Genomic DNA, 20672 nt, shown 5'->3' on the forward strand with positions numbered 1-20672 from the left:
GTAGCCGGTGTACCGGAATTTTCTACCGCAGGGGTTCTTTTACATGTCAGTGAGTACTTGTTAGGACGACGACGACGATGACGATGATGATGATGATGATGATGATGATGATGATGAAGTTGGCTTGGTCAAATCGATAAATGGCACCATACAGCTGAGTCGCGATATCTATAAAGAAATTGGACTCAACAATTATTCCTAATTAAAGGATTGGTAAGGCACAATAAGCCCATTCGAGGCTGCGGTGCTAGTCTTCGGGCTCCTCTTCCATACAAAGAGAAGAAAGAAACACGTAACAAGAAATGCTTTTAGAAGTGTCAATCGAAGTAAACTAAAACAAATTTGTTTTTATTCTGAAGTAAACGTCATGAAAGTTTCAATACGATAAGCGTATTCAAATCGACTTGAATGCTTCAAGTAAATGTAATAATATTATAAGTTACCTAGCAGGTGTATCCACTTTTAGGTAATCTCCTAACTTAAGTCGTTCTTTTCCTAAAAATGTTTACATTGCGCTTGGATTTTTGTGGCGTAGTGTTTTATGTTACACATTCTGTAAGTAAATATAGTTTAAACACTGAGCTCTGCATGTGAATTCCTATGAGTCTCCCTAAGAACAGTTTATCACATTGCGGATTAAAATAACTATATGAATTAGGAGATATAGCAAGGGCTCAGGTGCACGGGTTTAGACACGACCATTCTTTGAGTCGACTATAATGGTCAACAATTGCGGACGTAATGGACTACAGGTCCGAGGCTCCGAGTTCAGATTTTGAGCAAAAAGAAGAGCAGAAACCACTAGTGGCTGAATTTGAGACGACAGTGCTTTAGTGTTGGAATTAAATATTTATATGAGAAAGGAATATAAACAAAGGCCTCATCAAGTGGTAAAAAAGTATATCAGAGTAATGGATTCTATAATAATATATACGATATTGACTGGGGAGCCATTTTTTTTTATCAAAACCAAATGCTGTTCAGATCTTTAATAAATGTTTTAATTAAATTTTAGAAAATTTTTATTTATCTTTCCAAGTGGAAAATGTGAAATGAAATAATTGTAAAAGATTTAAAAACAGGTATTCTAAAGAAATAAAATTGGTGAGAACCCAGTTATTACTATTACGTCAAATTTATAATGGGACTAGCTTGTAGGCATTTAGCGATCTCACCTAAGCTTTTGATTGCGTTGATCAAACTTCAACTTTATCCAAATTAGAATTCTGTAGGATTTGGAGGGATACACTTAATATTTTTAGAATTTATCTTCATTGCAGAAGGCAATTAGTTGTAATAGGTGACAAGTGGTCAAGTCTCACCTGTATTAATTTAGGGGTTCCACAAGGTTCAATTATAGGTCCACTACTGTTAATGAATTGTATTTTACCAATTATGTTTTATCAAAGATGATTGGTTTGAATCTAATGGTTTCTTGCTTAATGATCAAAATACTATCAACATAACGTTTGACTTAAATCATAAAATGAATAAATATAACAGTCTATACCATAAAAAATTTCTAGGGATCACCATAGACTAATTTAACATGGTAGAAACACATTGATTATATTTGTACAAAGTTATCAAGAGTTTTATATTTGAAGAGTCCACTGCAAGAATGATGGATGTCACTTTCTTGTCGAAAATGAACCAAGACTGTCAATGCATAGCTTAAGACATATAGAATGTACATAGAGAGTTATATGGCATTAACACTGATAGTCATTGTCCAGTAATGATCGGAAAATCACAGTTAAGCTTTGAGCGCTAAGCATTTCAAACTTTCAATTGCTTCTTCTGCAAAATGTATTCCAAATGACATCCATCATTCTTGCATTTGTTAAAGAAACTAGTGTCATGCGTTTCTCAAAATTATGTAAGATATGCATAAGATCCTGAAACAGAAAATGAAAATAGTGGAAGCATTCCTCTTCTCCAATCTCTAATCATTTCGAAAGCAGAACTCACATTGGAAAGTTATGACTTTAGTTTTTGGGATGGAACAGAGACTATCATGATTGACGATTCCACTCAATCGAACTTGAAAAGAATTTGCGGTTTGTGCATGTCAGTCGTATGTTCATTGACCCTGACTCCAGATTGCTCACATAGACCTTTTCTGAAAAGAATGATCTCGTAATATAGCCTATACTGCATGGATATCCAAGACCGTTTGTTACCATTGGACATGGAATGGTCGACTCGCTTTTGTTTCCTATCCTTTGTTTTCGTGATATTGAAGCAATGAATTCGCTGAACGTTTTTAATATCGAACTAAGCGACGTGTCGGAGGGACGTGTACGGAACTGTATCTGCCTCGAGGTAAAGTCGCCTCTAAGTGGAAATAAAACGTAGGCCTAATTAACGCATGGTGTGTTGTGTACAGGGTGGCTCATTTTGCGACAGGCTTTATTTTCCATACACACACACTGCCAAAGGCAGGTATTTCACGGCAAACCCAGTATTCTAAAATCTTTCCTATTTTCCGCCTTTCTCTTTCTCTCCGCGTATGATCCATATACAGTATATTAATGTCGTCTATCATCTGGCAACTTTTTCTTCCCAGACTCTTTTCCCGTTCTCTATTCCATCCAGCGCATCCTACAGTAAGTAGTTTCTTCTCAGCCAGTGACCCAGCCAATTCCTTTTTTCTTCCTGATCAGCAGGGAACGGATTTATATGGACTAAAAATATATGAAATATGTAAATATATATGTAGTTATTTTTACCAAAATATGGAATTAAATATGGATTTTTACCAAAATATGGAATTAAATATGGACTTAAAATTATAAAAAAATGACTATGTACGTTAAATATTGGTACATTTTAATCAAACTAAACAAAAAATATAATGGACGTACCTTATCTTCCAATGTAGTTTCAACAAAACACAATTTTTATTGTCTGTTACCATAACAATAGGTTACAAACATTTCTTTCAAGTGCTGAAAAGTGAATCTTCTTCTATTGTCTCTGAGGATAGATTTATACTGACTAAAAGAGCGTTCGACGTCACAAGAAGTAACTGGTACATAATTCAATTTCACAATGTCTGCTGGGGATAAGTCCAAGTTAATCTTCACTGTTGATTCACCACTCATCACAGCAACAACCTTTTGTAGTTCTTCATATCCAGGGTTTTTTGAAAGTACAGTGTCCACCTTAGCTCTTACTGCATCTGCAACTTTACCTCTACCACGATTCAGTTGTTCCACAGTACTATTTATAATTTCAAAACTTTCAGATAATGAAAGGTGCCTATTTTGGAGACTTTTGAGCGTTTTTATGATGCATGAAAATGTATGCTGAATGTGAGCTAAGTCATTCTTCACACTTATGTCACAGGTAACTGTTTTCGCAGTATCAATTGAGACTGCATCTTCAGAGTCCAATGCAAGGAGAACATTGTTAATAGAGTCTATATGTTCGGCATAATATTCAACTGCTTCTAGCCATGTACCCCATCTAGTTAAAATTGGCTTTGGTGGCAATGGAATTTCAGGGTACATTTCTTTCAACACGTTAACTCTACTGGGAGCTTTGAGAAATACTTTTTTCACTGATGAAATCAACAAATCTACTTTAGGGAAATTGTCTCTGACCACTTCTGCCACACGATGAAATGCATGCGCCACACAAGTAAAATGAGTCAATTTAGGATATACAACAGATAATGCTTGTCCAGCTTTGACCATATAAGGGGCAGCATCGCTAATAAAGAATAACACATTATCGTACATAATACCCTTTGGCCACAGGATACCCATAGCTTCGTTGAACAGTTTAACTATAGTTTTGTTATTGCACTTTTCTAGAACATCACAATGTAAAAGAATTCGTTCAGAATATTGTTCACTTAACAAACCGATAACTACATTACCAACAAGTCTACCTTCTTTGTCGGGAGTCTCATCAATGGAAACCCAAATTGAACTATCTTTAATTTCATCTCTTATCTTCTGTATTGTCTCATCGTAGATGGATGGAGCATACGTCTTCCTAAGTGTTGACTCATCCGGGATTGTATGTTGAGTATATTTTTCAAGGAATTCCCTGAAGACCTTATTCTTTAGTTTGTAGAGAGGAATATCAGCAGAGATGAGAGAACGGCACAGGTCGATGTTAAACTCAGATCTTACATTCGATGTTGTTGGTTGTGTTAAAAACAATTGTCTCTGCTTGGAATTTAGTTGTTTGTTGGCCTGATGTTTACTAGTTGTAATGTGTTGTTGCACCAGGAACTTTTGTGTAGATGATACTGCACACTGACACAAATTACAAAATAATATTTTATTGTCAGTTGATAAACCATCTTCTTTAAATTCTGAAATGTAACTTGTTAGTTTTGATTTTAAATTGACTGAATGACGTACTTTTGGCATATTTACCGTCTTTATAGTATGATTTACAAAACTGAACCTATGTGTACTCTGACTGGCATTTAACTGTTGAGCTGCACAACTGAAGTCTGTTAAAAATTTTAAATTAAATTAATACAGTTTTGTAACTTACTTTCCCATTGTTGATAGGACTGCTAATTTTCAAATAACTCTGATGTTAAAGGGATTACTGAACATGTGTTTAAATCTCTATTGTTGAAATGTATTTTTAAAAGTTAATGGAATTTTGTTTTGTTTTATTGTTAAACCTAATATAATATGGACTGTTTTATATGAAATATGGAAAATATATGGAAATTAACGAAAATATGTACTAAACTCTAAAATATGGAAAAATATGGAAAATAAAAGTAGGATTTTTCAACCCTACACATTGTGAAACATAAAGATAATGCAAAATATAAATTATATTAGCTTTATAAGTAAATATGTATTTACATATAAATCCTTTCCCTGCTGATCAGTTTCAGCATCATTCTTTCTTCACCCACTCTTTCCAACACAGCTTCGTTTCTTATTCTGTCTGTCCATTTCACACCCTCCAGCCTTTTCTCTCCATATCCATATTTAAAATGCTTCTAGTCGCTTCTCTTCATTTCCCCGTAATGTCCATCTTTCTGTCCTATGCAATTCTACACTCCACACAAAGAACTTCGCTAGTCTCTCCCATAGTTCTTTTTCCAGAGGTCCACAGCAAATGCTCCTTTTTCTATTAAAAGCCTCCTTTGCCATTGTTATCCTCCTTTTGACTTCCTGGCAGCAGCTCATGTTACTGCTCATAGTACACCCCAAGTATTTGAAACTGTTCACTTGCTCTACAGCTCCATTTAGTATTCCCACGTTTACTTTTTTTATTTTTCTTCCGAAAATTATGGTCTTTGCGTTGTTTGCATTTATCTTCATTCCATACTGCTCACAGGTGTCATTTAGCTCCAGTAGTAGCATATCCTTTAGTATTGTCTCATCTGCTAACAACGCCGTATCATCAGAAAATCTTGTGTACTTTATTGTTCTTCTTCCTACTATCACTCCTCCCATGTTCTGAAAACTGTTCTTCACAAAATTCTCCAAGTAGATGTTGAACAGGGTAGCCGATAAAGGGCATTATTGTCGTACTCCTCTCTCTATTTCACTTCTTTCTGACATTTCTTCTTCTGTCCAGACTTCAACTGGTTTCATATAAAGATTACTGAATAGCTTTCTCTCTTTTCAATTCACACTTATTTTCTTCAGGATTCACATTAGTTTTTTTTTTCCAATTCACTTTGTCAAACGCCTTTTCTAGGTCCGTAAATACTATGTACACTTAAGTGTTCGCGTGGGCTTCCGCGGCTGGTGTACATGTTGTGTGGATAAGCTTCGGGGCTTCTACCGCGTTGTCTTGGTGTTGATGGCTAACGTTTCGACCGCTGTGTTGTGGTCCAACAACTGCTCTGAAGATGACCACAACACAGCGGTCGAAACGTCAGCCACCAACACCAAGACAACGCGGTAGAAGCCCCGAAGCTTATCCACACACCACTATGTACACTTCTTTATTTTTGTCGTGGGTTAGTAAGTCATTATCATAATTTAATACACGTTTAAACATATTAACGAGCAAGCAAAATTTTGCAATCTGAATCTTTAAATTACGGAAGAAATATTTAATTAGAGGTAAATGCAATTTTCTTACATGAATCATATCCATGGATGTGTTGAATTCTTTTTACTGTGTTTCAGTACGTTCTTTTTACATTTAGTAAAATGAAGTAAAATGCAGGCCAGATTTTCATTAACATAATTTGTCCCAGTTCCCGAAATCATACGCTTCCCAACGGTTTTTGTGGCAATGGATTACCTCACAGGAAAATACTAGGAACATATTGACATTGAAAGTAAAAAGATTCGTAATAAACGAGAAAACTCTTCTCTGTAAGTTAGAGATAAAAATGGATAACTGACAGAACAAGAAATTAATTTTACATATTTGGGAATTGATATCAGTAGCAATGGATGAAAACAAAACAAATATATTCATTAATAAAAATGAAAGGTTTCGTAGTAAACGAGGAATATTTTCGCTGAAATTTTGATTTAATGGCGAAAACTTGATAAGACAAGAAATTAATATTAAATGCTTGGAAATTCATATCACTAACAATGGATGAATGTAATGTGAACATTGTCATCAGTAAAGTAAAATACTTCTGAATAAACAAGTGATATATTTGTTATATGAGTGTGATTCCAGAAATAATACACAAACTTACTTCATTGGCACGCATTTTATTTTTTTAATCCACTTACATCAATATTGTTCAAAATAGTCCCCTTAAAATGTTATGACTACTTCTCAATGTTGTGGTGGCTTTTGGATGTCGCTTAATTCTCCTTTGAAGTTTAGGCCTTGGATCACAGGTGTGTTCAGGTCATTTAACGTTGCAAAAAGTTGACCCCGAAGTGGATTTTTCATTTTCGGGAAAAAATCATAGTTAGGTGGATTCATGTATACTGTCGTTTTGTTAATTCGGCTATAGAAGACGGTGATATTGTGTTAGTCATATAGAGAATGAAATTGATGACCGTAAAAATACTGCTTGAAAGCAACATCATATAAGTAGCAAAATTTGATTTGTTATATTGAATTATTTCAACGTTACAATTGCTTGTTTGTTAAAATGTGTAAATGATAACGTTATGCAATTTGTGTTTTTTTTTTTTTGTTTTTTTTTGTTTTATGTGTTTTTGGAAAATATAATTTCAATTAATGCTCCGCCATAAATGTTGTAACTAAAACCTTGTGCATCCCTCGTGTTTATCGTACTGCCCGTCCTTCCCCCACTCGTTACTACACTTTGTTTACGTTTTAACTGTGCCTAAACGAGACGCTCTACTGTACTACGATATACTGTAGAGTCACCACAGAGTTCTCTCGAAACAATAGAATTCATACGTTCACGTAAAGTTTCTATTTCTACGAATAATTATTGATCTCATGACCTGACTGATTTTCATCGTCCATTTCAATCGCTTATACACAAAACAATTTTTAAGCAATTTAATTGAACTTGCACAGAACCGTTCGGAATAACTCTCACTATTAACGCAATAAATAACAACCATGCATATCCACAAATATGAGAGCTCATGCGCAGTGTGTATTACTGCTGGGTCGCCCTTATAAATTACAAATAAAGAGAGAAACTGATAGAACGATCAATGAATTTTAATGTCCATTATTTAATAGAAATCAGCAACAGTGAAGCCTGCAGAATTAAATGGCAAGTCAACAAAACCTACTGAATACAGGATGTCTTAAGATATCATATGAATTAATAACAGTACTAGAGGAAAAAATCTGAAGTATAAATGTATACCTGAAACTGTCGTTAACTCTTTTAATGCATTAAAAGCCAGAGCGAGCACTTCAATTTCTAAACAAATACTGGGAAACATCTGAAATGAATGTTCTTAGGTAAACAACGGGAAAAGCAAGAGTTTACGGGATTAGTAATGATACTGGGCAGTGATGCGATATTCAGCAGGTAAACAACGGAATGACAACATACGACTTGGTGTGCAAAGATATAGGAAGGATAAGTTGTTAGAGGTGAATTGGCTGTCGATAAAAGTAATGACAAGCTAAAGAAATAAATAAGAGTATCCTATCTGCTCGGAAGAGGTATTGAAAATTTTGTTACTATTGTTGTAGGCCTATACATCTTCAAGGGTGCGGTGGTTCAAATTTTGAGAGAAGGAAACAAAAAAATAATAGTAATCAGGACTAAAGAAGAACCTCAGAGATATTCATCCATTAAATAGTTCACACGTAATATGTAAAAGGGTTAAATTTAATGATAGAATATAAAATTCCAGTTTACATTTCATACAGATTCTAAAAAAGTAACCAGCCTCGGACAATCAAGAACAATAAATCGATGGCTAAGAAGTGATACCTCGTGTCTGTGAATTTGCAGGTGAATCAGAAAACTGTTTTAAAAATGAATCAGTCCATAGAAGTGGTAAACACAATAAGCTTCGGGCTGCGGTGTAAGTCTTCGGGCCATTCCTCCGTGGAAAGAAAAGAAAATAGCTATTCACGGACTGGGACTATTCAATTTTTAGATAATTTTTACCCATGATCAGATTACTTTGAATACAAGTTAGGTGCACTTCGATCATATTAGCTTCACGCTGCGGTCTGTCCCCTCACGTTCTGGCACTGTGTTTACGTCTATTCATGTACCCGTGTGCGTAAATCGGTCAACAACAGGAATAGTATTACCCGTCCAAGGCGAGTGAGGGCCTGGGAGATGAGCGCGCCACGAACGATACCGTCCCACAGGCGGTACAGTCAGACTATAGAGGCAACTGAAGCAGCAGATACTAACGCAACGTCATATGATGCGACCACGCGACGTATTTAACTGGATTTTATGACATCAGTTTTGCTTGGACATAAGAAAAAATCTTGTATCATTATATAAATAAATACAATTTAAAAGTTAATAATAATTAGTGATATACTTAATTACACATAATTTTAGTAACTTGTTATAAATAATATATTTCACTAAACACAATGTACAGGGTGTTTCCGGGCTAGTGTTACTAACTTCAGGGGTGATGGGGAAGGGCACATGTATCAATTTGGGATAAGGAACCCTGGTTCGGAAATGGCAGAGTCGAAAGTTATAAGCAAAAGTAGTTGTGTGGAAATGGAATAATTTTATTCCTCTGTACACCTTATTTATGTGTATTTATCTGCAAGTCTTACACATACTGTATTCATCTGACGTTGTTTACGTTGTCTACCTACAGTATTCCATTCAGTGCGCTGTCTGAGGGGTGGGGACAGGAAACTACACTAAAGCAATGCAGATAGCGTAGTGTGTAACGGACATGGTCGGTTCTGATATACACGTCTGTAGACAGCAATATATGTGTACAAGTTGCAGTGTCCAGTCGATCAGTTCTAGTGAAATGGAGTACATGAGAGCGGAATAAGCAGACCTGATTTTCGAATACGGATGAGCCAATGGGAACAGCAGACAAGCTCACAGATTCTATCGGGCAAGTACCCACGTAGGAGACATCCAGCTCATACCATCTTTCCACGACTGTTCCAAAGGTTAAGGGAAGGAGGGCACGTGGTGCCAAATTACAATTCCATTTCTACACAACTAATTTTTTTTATAACTTTCAACTCAGTCATTTCCGCACCAGGGGTCCTTATCTAAAATTGATACATGTGTCCTTCCCCCATCATCCCTGAAAGTTAGTAACACCAGCCCGGAAACACTCTGTATATAGCGTTCCGCCGATGCATTTATACTCGTAACACAAGAAGAGTATAACTAGCATTATAAATATTATACAGTAATTAAACTTTGAACAAAATTCACTGCAATAATGTTTAATGCTTTATATAGGCACAATAGTTTGTCCACCCAGACGAAGATAAATTGAAGAAAATTTTAGTGCTGTAGTAAAAAAATAACCCATATGGAATCAGTTGTATGTAGTAAATAATAATATGTCACTAAAATCATGATTTTAATTGTATTCTAGTTTATAGAGAGAGTCAATTTGCCCATTTTATATTAAAAATATAAATACTTACAGAAAATGCTCCTATTAAAAACATTTACCGATCTTTATTGCTTTTGTACAAGAAGAACCATTTTCTTAATACTATAGAACATTAACAACAGTGGAAATTTAAATCTTATAAGCTGCCTCATTGATGTAGTGTTGGCACCTGTTACTTTAAATACAGACGCATAAAAATCTTAAGTGGTCAACATATTACTTTTTAGTACATCATGCAGTGATGATACTAAGGGCACATGTCGACATAAACCGTTAATACCGACAAAATATTTGAAAATAAGACTGAAAAGACAAAATGGTAATTTTAAGTATTTTGAGTGAAAAATTACTCCTTTCTTATAAAATACACTTTCTTCTTTCCTAACGAAGTTCTCGCTACCAAATTCTTCTATTAGGCACTGATTTTCAAGCGCCCAGCTTTGTTTTCTTTTTGCATGTTCATTGAACAGCAGACTTGAACGTGTAGTAAGGTCGGGTGCCGCCGTTCTATACTCCATACATACATACATAACATATATACATACATACATACATACATACATACATACATACTCTGTTGCGGGTCGCTTGGAGGCTTCTTTACCCATAGGTAACCAAACGCAGGATGAGACGGTTCCTCGTATAGGATAAGGAGGTTTTAATCAGATTAGTATTTCGTGTTAATATTCCTATATGGATAAGAAGCATGGACGTGTAAGAAAGTTTCAGAATGTGAGGCGGAAGTAACAGGTGGGCAGGAAGGCCGAAGCCAAGCTACGCGGACAGGAAACATGTGTCCAGGCGTAGATTTGACCGATGAGGGAATGCGTGGACTTTGCCTGCGGGTGGTCAACAAGATGACGCCAAGCCAGGTTCAAAAAAAGAGATGATCTGGTATACGTCAGAGAATTGTCAGGACGCCGGAAGTAAGGGGAGGTTCTAGTTAACGAACAATTTTTGAAGAACGCGTCTTAAGTGACGTAAGTGTAATCATGGCCAATCAGGATTCTTAATAGAGACACGTGATATATAGATAGGAGGGCGAAATTGTATGTTTGGTGGTTGAAAGTAGAGGGTAGATTTGGCAGATAGACAGAAGGCATATACAACGCGTACGGAGAGGTCGCACTCCACATATTCTCGGCGAACCTAACTCTGAAGGATAACAATTTACGGACTTAGAATTTTTTTAGTCGGTATAGGAAGAAGCCGTGTGTTGCATCATTATTATAAGTCTGAATTCTTTTCTCATCATTATTATTACATTAGGAATAAATTGTCATCACGTTATCAACTCTCCGTTATATTACTGGTGTTTTATAGTACAAAATATATAATTACGTGAACTCAGAAATTAGTCCACCAACTTGTATGAAGTGAGAGCAGTAAATTATACACTTGGACGCGCATTTCTGCTAATCTGAAACAAACCCTTAATAATAATAAACGTTCTCATAGTTCTTACCAACAACTTCTGGTGTGCGCCTACATCCTTTCAATCTACGAGCACGTCTCCCAAACCCCATGTCCCAACCGTTTTGCAGCTGACCTGGGAAATTCTCATACTCTACCGGAGTAATCTCAAGGAGGCTGGAGCCCAAATTAATTAGTGTATATCTTTAATTATTGACATAAACGTGCCATCCTTGAGATACTTTCCATATACGACGGAGCTGGCAGCTGAGGGCAAGGAAAGGCGTCGTGGGCACCAACGACGACGACCGACGACCGTCGCAGATTTTGGCGCCCCAACGAGGTGCGACCGCCCCAGATTCTGGCGCCCCAACGACCAACGAGGTCCGACCGCCTCAAGGACTCTACTCATAATTTCATTTCGAAACTTCACAGTTAGTATAACCTCTACATAATTTTCTTTTAATTTTTTGCAGTGTCTTGGATACTTTTGAAAATTTAGAAAAATTAAAATTTGATAGAAATAAGAGTATCACTTTTGCAACATTTCTATACCAGAATTATAAATTAGAATTAAAAATTTGGGGGCACCAAGAGCCAAAATTGCCCCAAAATTTGATTTTCTGTGAAGACTTGATTTGTGATTTTTGGAACCCCAGAATGATTATGTGACCGAGTTTTTTTTCAGTTAAAAAAAATATAAATTCGGGACTGAAGAGGATAAGTAGCTATTTTTTGTATTTGTCTCTATCAACTGAGGAGATTTAACAATGTGGGTAATTTGAGGGTAGGGTTCGACATGAGTTCATTAAGATTTCCCTTCTTTGAGAGGAATCAAATGAATCCCTGGGGTTCGTGCCGATGCTTAAGTAATTAAGTACGACACAATGTCGATAACATCAGCAATGTGAATAGTATTTCTTCAACTCTTACTTGACAGGATTTCCTTATTGTATTGAGAACGGAGTTCGCAATACGATGCTTTGACTTCACATTGTTGCATCAATGTCCGGAAGACTCGTCTACTATTGTGCATCAAAGAACAGAATGGGACAATTAACGAGGAGCTGCGGCATTATTCCTTGCCTAGCTTTGTCAACCAAGATACGACAGAGAGGGAAGTGACGAGCATGGTTATAAAACGAACGGACAGATTCAGGCATTTGTTTCACAGATCATGATCACATGTCAACATGCATTAGTGGATGGGATTCGTTTTTCTGTCTCTGTCCGCTGCCCCTATTTACGAGGGACATCCAGTTAGCCTTTGGCGCAGTGTTTCTAAATAATGTTTCAGCAAGTTCTGAAAAACATTTCAGACTTTTAGTAATACGATGCACTTGAAATCGGGAGAGGGGGTGGAACCTTTAGTTTCCTTCGAATTACCAACGAAGGGGCAAGAAATAATTTTGAGTTAATCTGATTGCTGATACATTAAAATTCGTCAGCTCACTTTAATTCGAGAAAATTTAAAGTTCAGTTGTTGTGATATCTGTGTTTTCTTCTTCTTCTTCTTCTCTTTTTTTCTTTTTACTCTGTTATTTAATAAAATGTATTTGGGGCTAAGCGGGATGAAGTTACAGGAGAATGGAGAAAGTTACACAATGCAGAACTGCACACATTGTATTCTTCACCTGACATAATTAGGAACATTAAATCCAGACGTTTCAGATGGGCAGGGCATGTAGCACGTATGGGCGAATCCAGAAATGCATGTAGAGTGTTAGTTGCGAGGCCGGAGGGAAAAAGACCTTTGGGGAGGCCGAGACGTAGGTGGGAAGATAACATTAAAATGGATTTGAGGGAGGTGGGATATGATGGTAGAGACTGGATAATCTTGCTCAGGATAGGGACCAATGGCGGGCTTATGTGAGGACAGCAATGAACCTCCGGGTTCCTTAAAAGCCAGTAAGTAAGTATTTAATAAAATGTCTTAACATTATGTGGAATGCCCTCTGAGCACGAGTATGTAACTTACTCTTTCTGGGGATGCTAGTGTGTTTTTATATATAAAAATCAATATGTATTTTTGTTCTGGCAATAAAGTATTATTATTATTATTATTATTATTATTATTATTATTATTATTATTATTATTAATTCGATGGCGTTTGGATAAAGGAAGATAAGTCATAAAAATAAGTTTTGAGTTAAATGAAAATTAAACTTCGGACCCTTATTGTAAATAATTTTATACACAAGTAAAACATATCAAATGCTAGTATCATTATTATTATTATTATTATTATTATTATTATTATTATTATATTGAAGAATTTAACTTATGTATTCCTATGCGGTACAAAGCTGCATTTGCACAAAAAAATGACATAAATCCCCCTATACCCGAACATCATCGAATTTTCATTTAGGCCTACATGAAAGATACTAGCCGGTCGCAGCAAAAGGACACAGCTTTAAAGTTGCGTGAAAGCCACGGTCTCAGTTCGAATCCTGCCCTGAGCATACGTTGTTATAGTTCGTTTGGCCAGTTGATAGATTCTGCCCGCGTCAAATTTTAAACCGTAGTCACGTGACGCGGTAATAATAGGAGAACATCCACACGATGCTTCAAAACTATGACAACTAGAAGAACTTCTGTAGACGGATTAAGCTATTAGGTTTCTTTTTACAGAAATTAGAAGTCATTGCAAAGGTGCAGCGGAGTCCATAAACTCACCAAATATAGTATAATGTGATGTTCGGTGATTAATTGAGGTGTAGGCGCGGATTCGTGTAGTTCACGTACCATAATAGTCTCACTATGTGTCCGCCTGATGGAGGTTGTCCAAGTTCAAAACATGAGTTTAGAGTAAACATCGCCGTAAGTACAGATTCAAAAAGATGGTCCAAAATTAAATACCTATAGGAGGGAGGGGAAGACAACGATAACTGACCAGTCACAGAATGAAACAAAGGAGAAAAGTCTATCTTTTTCTTCTTTTTTTTTGTACACCAATATTATAAGAAATTATTATCGTCAATCAAAATCGTTCACAATAGCCACATTATTGCGTCAGGACCGTAAAATATTGCCATGCCAACTGAAACGTCTTGACTTCATATTATGAAACTATTTGCGTGTAATATTTAATACGAGGCGTGTTCTTAAAGTAAGTTCCGTTTTCAATTATAGCCGTCACATCGCTGCAATCGTTATTTTGCGCATGCATATTTTCTTCTTCAATCTTCAGACAAGCTGTGATGCAGTTTCAGAGCTTCAGTCCGTGTGTGGGGTTAGTTATGATCGGTTGAAATGTTTAAAGTGATCGAGCACCCCGCCGACTGTGAGATGCACTCTGTTATCCATTTCTTGAATGCGAGAAACATCAAACCAGCTGACATTCATCGTCAACTTTGTGAGGTGTATGGTGATGATGCCATTAGTGATGGAATGGTCAGGAGATGGGTTAGGAAGTTCAAAGAGGGCCGCGTCTCTGTGCATGACGAGCAGCGTACCGGTCGGCCATCTTTGGTCAATGACAATTTGGTGCGTGCTGTCGATGAAAAAAAATCATGAGGACAGGAACAAATTGACCATCCCTCCTACAGCCCGGATTTGGTTCCGAGTGACTTTCATCTCTTCCAGCACCTCAAGAAGTTCCTCGATGGTCAACGTTTTGATGGCGACGAAGTGAAAACAGCAGTGCGGGAGTGGTTCGCATCGCAGGCGGGCGAATTCTACAATGAGGGGATAGAAAGACTTGTGCCACGTCTCGATAAATGCCTCAATAATGGTGGAGATTATGTTGAGAAGTAATTGAAGTGTGGGGAATACAATGCAACAAAAATAGTTTGTAAATATCTTCCCGTTTACTTACTACACCCTTTTGGAACTTACTTTAAGAACACGCCTCGTACATCACTGCTATCATAACAACTCATTCATGATATAAAACTGCGCATTATTATTTATTTGATATGTTATTTCTTTATTAATTTGTCCCGTGAAGGGCAAAGGCCTTCTAAAAGGGAGCTTACTGGAGCTTACTCGGTAGGCCACTCCGAATAAGTGTTTATACCTAGCTAATGATTACTTAACCTAATTCCTTAGCGGTATATATACGTATATACATACATACGTACAGATATACACACATAGATGTACACATACAAAATACAAAACACAAAACACAGAATAAGAAATACAAAATACCAAACACAAAACACAAGATAAAAATACGAAATACAAATCTGCAGTGCTTGGGAAAAGTGGCATAAGTCAGTTTCCACAAACATATTTTTATTAATTTATTGACAGCTTACGGAACATCTGCTCGCTTGGGAAAAGAGACATAAGTATTTCTCCCATTGCAATAATTCATACAGAAGAAAATCAAATCGACATAAATCAGTGTGAAGACAGTTTTTTTCCTTCTCCTATAAAATTAACGTTTTTGACTTGTGCCACTTTTCCCGAGCACTACAGAAATACTAGTACTAATACAAACACAAATTCAAATGCAAATACATACATACATACACACATACATATATACATACATACATACATACATACATACATACATACATACATACATACATTTGTAGTTTTGCTAATCCTTTCCATTCCTTCCTGTCTTTTGCTTTCCTCGACCACTGACTTCCTGCCATCTTCTTGAACATGTCGCACCTCCTGACCCTCGGCCGCCCTTGTCCCCTCTTGCCGATGTATGGGTCCCACATCGTAGCCGCATACGCCCATCTCATCTGTGGTAGTCTGGACACGTGACCTCCCCATTTCCACTTCAGCTCCTTGGCGCGTTTCACAGCATCGGCCGAGTTGGATATTTTGTGCAGCTCCTCATTGGGTACTCTGTCTTTCAGAGAAAGACTCAGTATTTTCCTCTGGATCTTCCTGTGCCAGACTTGGATTGCTGTTTTTTGTTCCTTCGTTAATGACCATGTTTGGCAGCCGTAGAGTAGAACGGCGAATATGCATATCTCCAGGGCCTCGATGACCAGACCAAAATCTCTCTTGAAGTAGGAACGGCCAAAAGGCCCAATTCTTGAGAAAGAAGAAGAAGATTGTTTATATACTCGTACATCAGTCTCAGTTTACCAGATGATGACATATTTCACTTCTACGTATCTCCACCGGCAGGCAGTCCTACAGCGAACACGGTGTGTTATTCAGAGCGGTTTGTTTACGCACGATCGGCATCGCAGTGGGTACAGCGCGCTGCACCGCAGCTTGCATAATATGGGCTCTCTCGCGCGGCCGGTGACAAGTGGTCAACCAAAGCAACGACACAACTGCGACTGCAATACGCATATTGAGGTTTTCGAAAGCTATAGCTCGTTCATATTACGAACGTCGGTGACGATCTACGGAAACGAACTATGACATCATCTGACAAACTGTGTACCGACACTGACACATAGTCGGTTGCCAATTTCCTTTCCTCCCCTCCCAAGTTTTTCGCAATTTGTCCCAACTCTACCTGTCGTCTTCCGACAGAAGAGAGGTGCACTGTTCACTGTACAGGTGACTGATTTGTTATGGAAGATGACTGATAGGTTTATACTAAATGTCTTGGTCTTTAATATTTGGAATTATTTGTGATCAATGACGATCAAACCCATTGCACCAACCCCCAATCTGGAAGAGCAGGAATTTTTTTCATTTTGTCTTCTCTTGCGTTTGACAAAACAATGTCTCGTTAAAAGGTAGCAGCTTTGCCTGTTGGAGACTACGAATAGGAGAGATTTGAGAATTGAAACGATACAGGACAGAAGGTTTTAGCTGAGTACCACGGAGGGTGACACTAGTTGTACAATCCCTACAATATACAGTATGTAACAGTATTGTTTGTACAGTTCTATTTTCAAAATAAAACGCTAATTTATCTTATGAAAATATATAATTTAATTTATTTTCATATCAGAGTATTATTAGGCCTACACATGGACTTCGGAATATATTAAAGTAAAAAAAAAAAATGAAACATAAACTTCTGGATACATTAAACAAAAGAAACTAAACAAAAACATGTCTAATTTCTATGTAGGCTAACAATCTTGCTTATACACTTTGATTATTTACACTTTTGAAAAACAAGTAATATCTTGTAGCATAACCTTTGGACTTTATTACTGCTTGACAACTCCTTCTCATTCATTTTACCAAGTTTTTACACTATTCTGGTTTGATTTTAGCCCATTTTTCTCTCACTACATGTTTGAAATCCTCTATTTTTGTATACTTGTGCTTTCTCACACTCCTTTTCAAAATGTCCAACAAATGTTCGATGGGGTTTAAGTCTGGTGATTGAAGAAGTGTTCGCAGTTGCTGAGATATGTTCGATGTGAGCCAATCCTTATTGATTTGAGCAGTACATCTATTGTCATTGTCTTGTTGGAACATATGCACAAGTGACATCCCCATTTTTTGTGCACTCTGCCTAACATTTGACCTTAAAATGTTATCGTACACATACTTATCCGTAATCACATCTTTGAACTTAATATTCCCCACACCATTTGCAGACATAGAACCCCACAATAGTATGCATCCATCCCCATGTTTTACTGTAGATAATGTGTTGTATCAGTAGTTATCTGTATTGGGCTTTCTCCATATCCGTTGAATGCCATCGGGAACATAAATATCTATCTCCGTCTCATCTGACGAAATCGGCGTGTTCCATAATTCCTCATCCTTACCAACATGTTCTTTATCGAAGTCTAATTTTCGAGGTCGATTTCTTTCGCTAATGTACGGCCTCTTTCATGCCTTCTGCCATGGTAATAATTTTTTAGTTTGATTACTGATCTTCGTGTTTGAAGACTGTTCAATCATGACTCGAATTTGTGGAACACTTATTCTTGGATTTTTGACAACTTGATTAACTGTGAATCTCTCGTCACGTGCATTTAGCAATTTTTCCTTGGTTTTTCTTGCCAAGTTATTTCAAGTTCCATGATTTATAAATTTTTCTACAATGTGTTGTACTGTAGAATGTGTTTTATGCTCTACTTTACCTGTTTTCCTATACAAATAGCCGTTCAGAGTCAGGCGAACAATAACTTACTTTAAAGCGGAACTGAGTTTCTTACTACACTCCATTGTACACAATTCTGAATGACAGACAGACACACACGTAGAATTATTTATGTATAAGCCTATATTTTTACTAAACGTATCGTCCACACCTGTGGAGTAACGGTCAGCGCGTCTGGCCGCGAAACCAGGTGGCCCGGGTTCGAATCCCGGTCGGCGCAAGTTATCTGGTTGAGGTTTTTTCCGGGGTTTTCCCTCAAGGCAATACGAGCAAATGCTGGGTAACTTTCGGTGCTGGACCCCGGACTCATTTCACCGGCATTATCACCTTCATTTCATTTAGACGCTGAATAACCTAGATGTTGATACAGCGTCGTAAAATAACCCAATAAAATAAACATAAATAAACTAAACGTATCAGTTTATTTGAGATTTAATTTTTTACACAGTTCCGTAAGAACTTGTAACCTTTCATGACATTTGGTTAATGCCTGTTTGAAGAAACATGTTCCTGGTATCAGCTAGCAGAATGTAGCAATTTGAATAAATGTAAGCAAGTTACTAGATGCCGATCCTGTAATTTCATAAACGGATTAGTGGGAGTGTTCTAAGGGCACGCGTGCTCGCTAGCTGGATCCTCGTAGCGAGAGATTGTGCTTTGCGAGCTGCAGCAACGAGGATTACAGTAAGACGGCTTTACTACGAGGAACGATAATTAAACAACAAGGCTGCCAAATTGCACAAATATCCGTTTTAGGATATTAACCCAACGTAAAATAGAAACGAGTGCAATTAATTTTTCCGCAGCTTTGTTAGGACTACGGGCTGGTTCAACAATGTTCTTCAGATGTCGCATGACACATATCAAATTAGTAATTGTTAATTTCCTAACATCTCGTTAAAATAAGACTCATCAACAACAATTAGGAAAAATGTCGAACTTCAAATGTTCAATTTACGAAGTACAGAAAAGCTATTGTGATGCTGCACTAAACGTCACAAATTCATGATTCAATATAAATACTACCCGCAACAGCCGCTATACACAAACTGAAGACAGGGGTTGGAGAGCATCGGTCGCAGTAAGCTAGACAGCACAGGAGGTTTGTGATCGTCACTACCTTCCGTGTTCATAACAAACAAATAACAAGAGAAAGTAGCAATGAATATCTTTTTAGGATTGTATTATTTTCATCTGTATTCTTTTATTTTTTGATTACAATATTTACATTCGATAAGTTTCCTCATAAGCAGATACTGCCAATTGTGCACGAAGGCTGACATCTATTAAGCGTGTTCTTCTTTTTGATTTTAATATTTTTAATTTTGAAAAAAAAAAGATTGTTTACTAATATACAGGGTGGACCGCTTGAATGTACCTAATTTCAATTGTATGTGACTGGTAAACGGTTGAAGATAGAAACCTACAGTAACGTTTATATGAAAGGAAAACTCAACAAGTTTCCATATGCATATCATTATATCTCTACGTGAGCTCCAGCTGTCACTGTGACGATATCGAGGCGATGAACGTTGGAGCATGTCTTCTGGAATTTTCTCAATAGCCTCTATGATGCGCTCCCGAAGATCACGAAGGTCTCTGACTGGGGTGCATACACTTTATCTTTCACGTAGCCCCAGAGAAAGAAATCGAGCGATGTTAAATCCGGACGGTCTAGCATCGTATTGGCGAATTCCACTCGTTTGGGTTGTCATCCGGCTCCAGACGTTGCATTAACTGCATTTTGTATGCGTAGGCCTACAGTTTGAGACGTTTGTGGACAATTCGTTGCAATGTTGATTTTGGTACTTGAAGTTCCCGCGAAGCTCTTCTTAATGACTTCCGCGGGATTCGCTCATACGCGGCTTGAACATTTGCAACCATTTCGTCGGATGTTCTACGACCACCACCATGCTTCTTCAACACCGGTCCTGTAGCTAAAAATATATCGTGCAACTTCTTAATGCTTTTAGCAGTTGGAGCATCATGGTTAAACACTCGCCGATACTCCTTTTGAACTCTAACAATTGATTTAAACTCCGAATACCACAACACAGTTTGCGCTTTCATCTGCGGTGTCGCCATTTTGACAATCGATGCAATCTACGAAAAGAAACCGTGTCTGCGCACCATCTACCGACAGGATTCGAAACTTGTTGAATTTTCTTTTTATATAAACGTTACCGTAAGGTTTTATCTTCAACCGTTCATCAGTCACATACAATTGAAATTAGGTACATTCGAGCGATCAACCCTGTACATAGAACCGAACATA

General features: G+C 37.2%; 1 long non-coding RNA gene across 1 annotated transcript in view; it reads left to right on the plus strand.

Annotated features, from left to right (window-relative positions):
- Positions 1–20672, plus strand: part of LOC138693068 (uncharacterized) — an 880072-nt gene that overhangs the window by 140812 nt on the left and 718588 nt on the right. The window lies entirely within an intron of this gene.

The sequence above is a fragment of the Periplaneta americana genome, chromosome 17 (genome assembly GCF_040183065.1).
Source record: "Periplaneta americana isolate PAMFEO1 chromosome 17, P.americana_PAMFEO1_priV1, whole genome shotgun sequence".
Classification (NCBI taxonomy): domain Eukaryota; kingdom Metazoa; phylum Arthropoda; class Insecta; order Blattodea; family Blattidae; genus Periplaneta; species Periplaneta americana.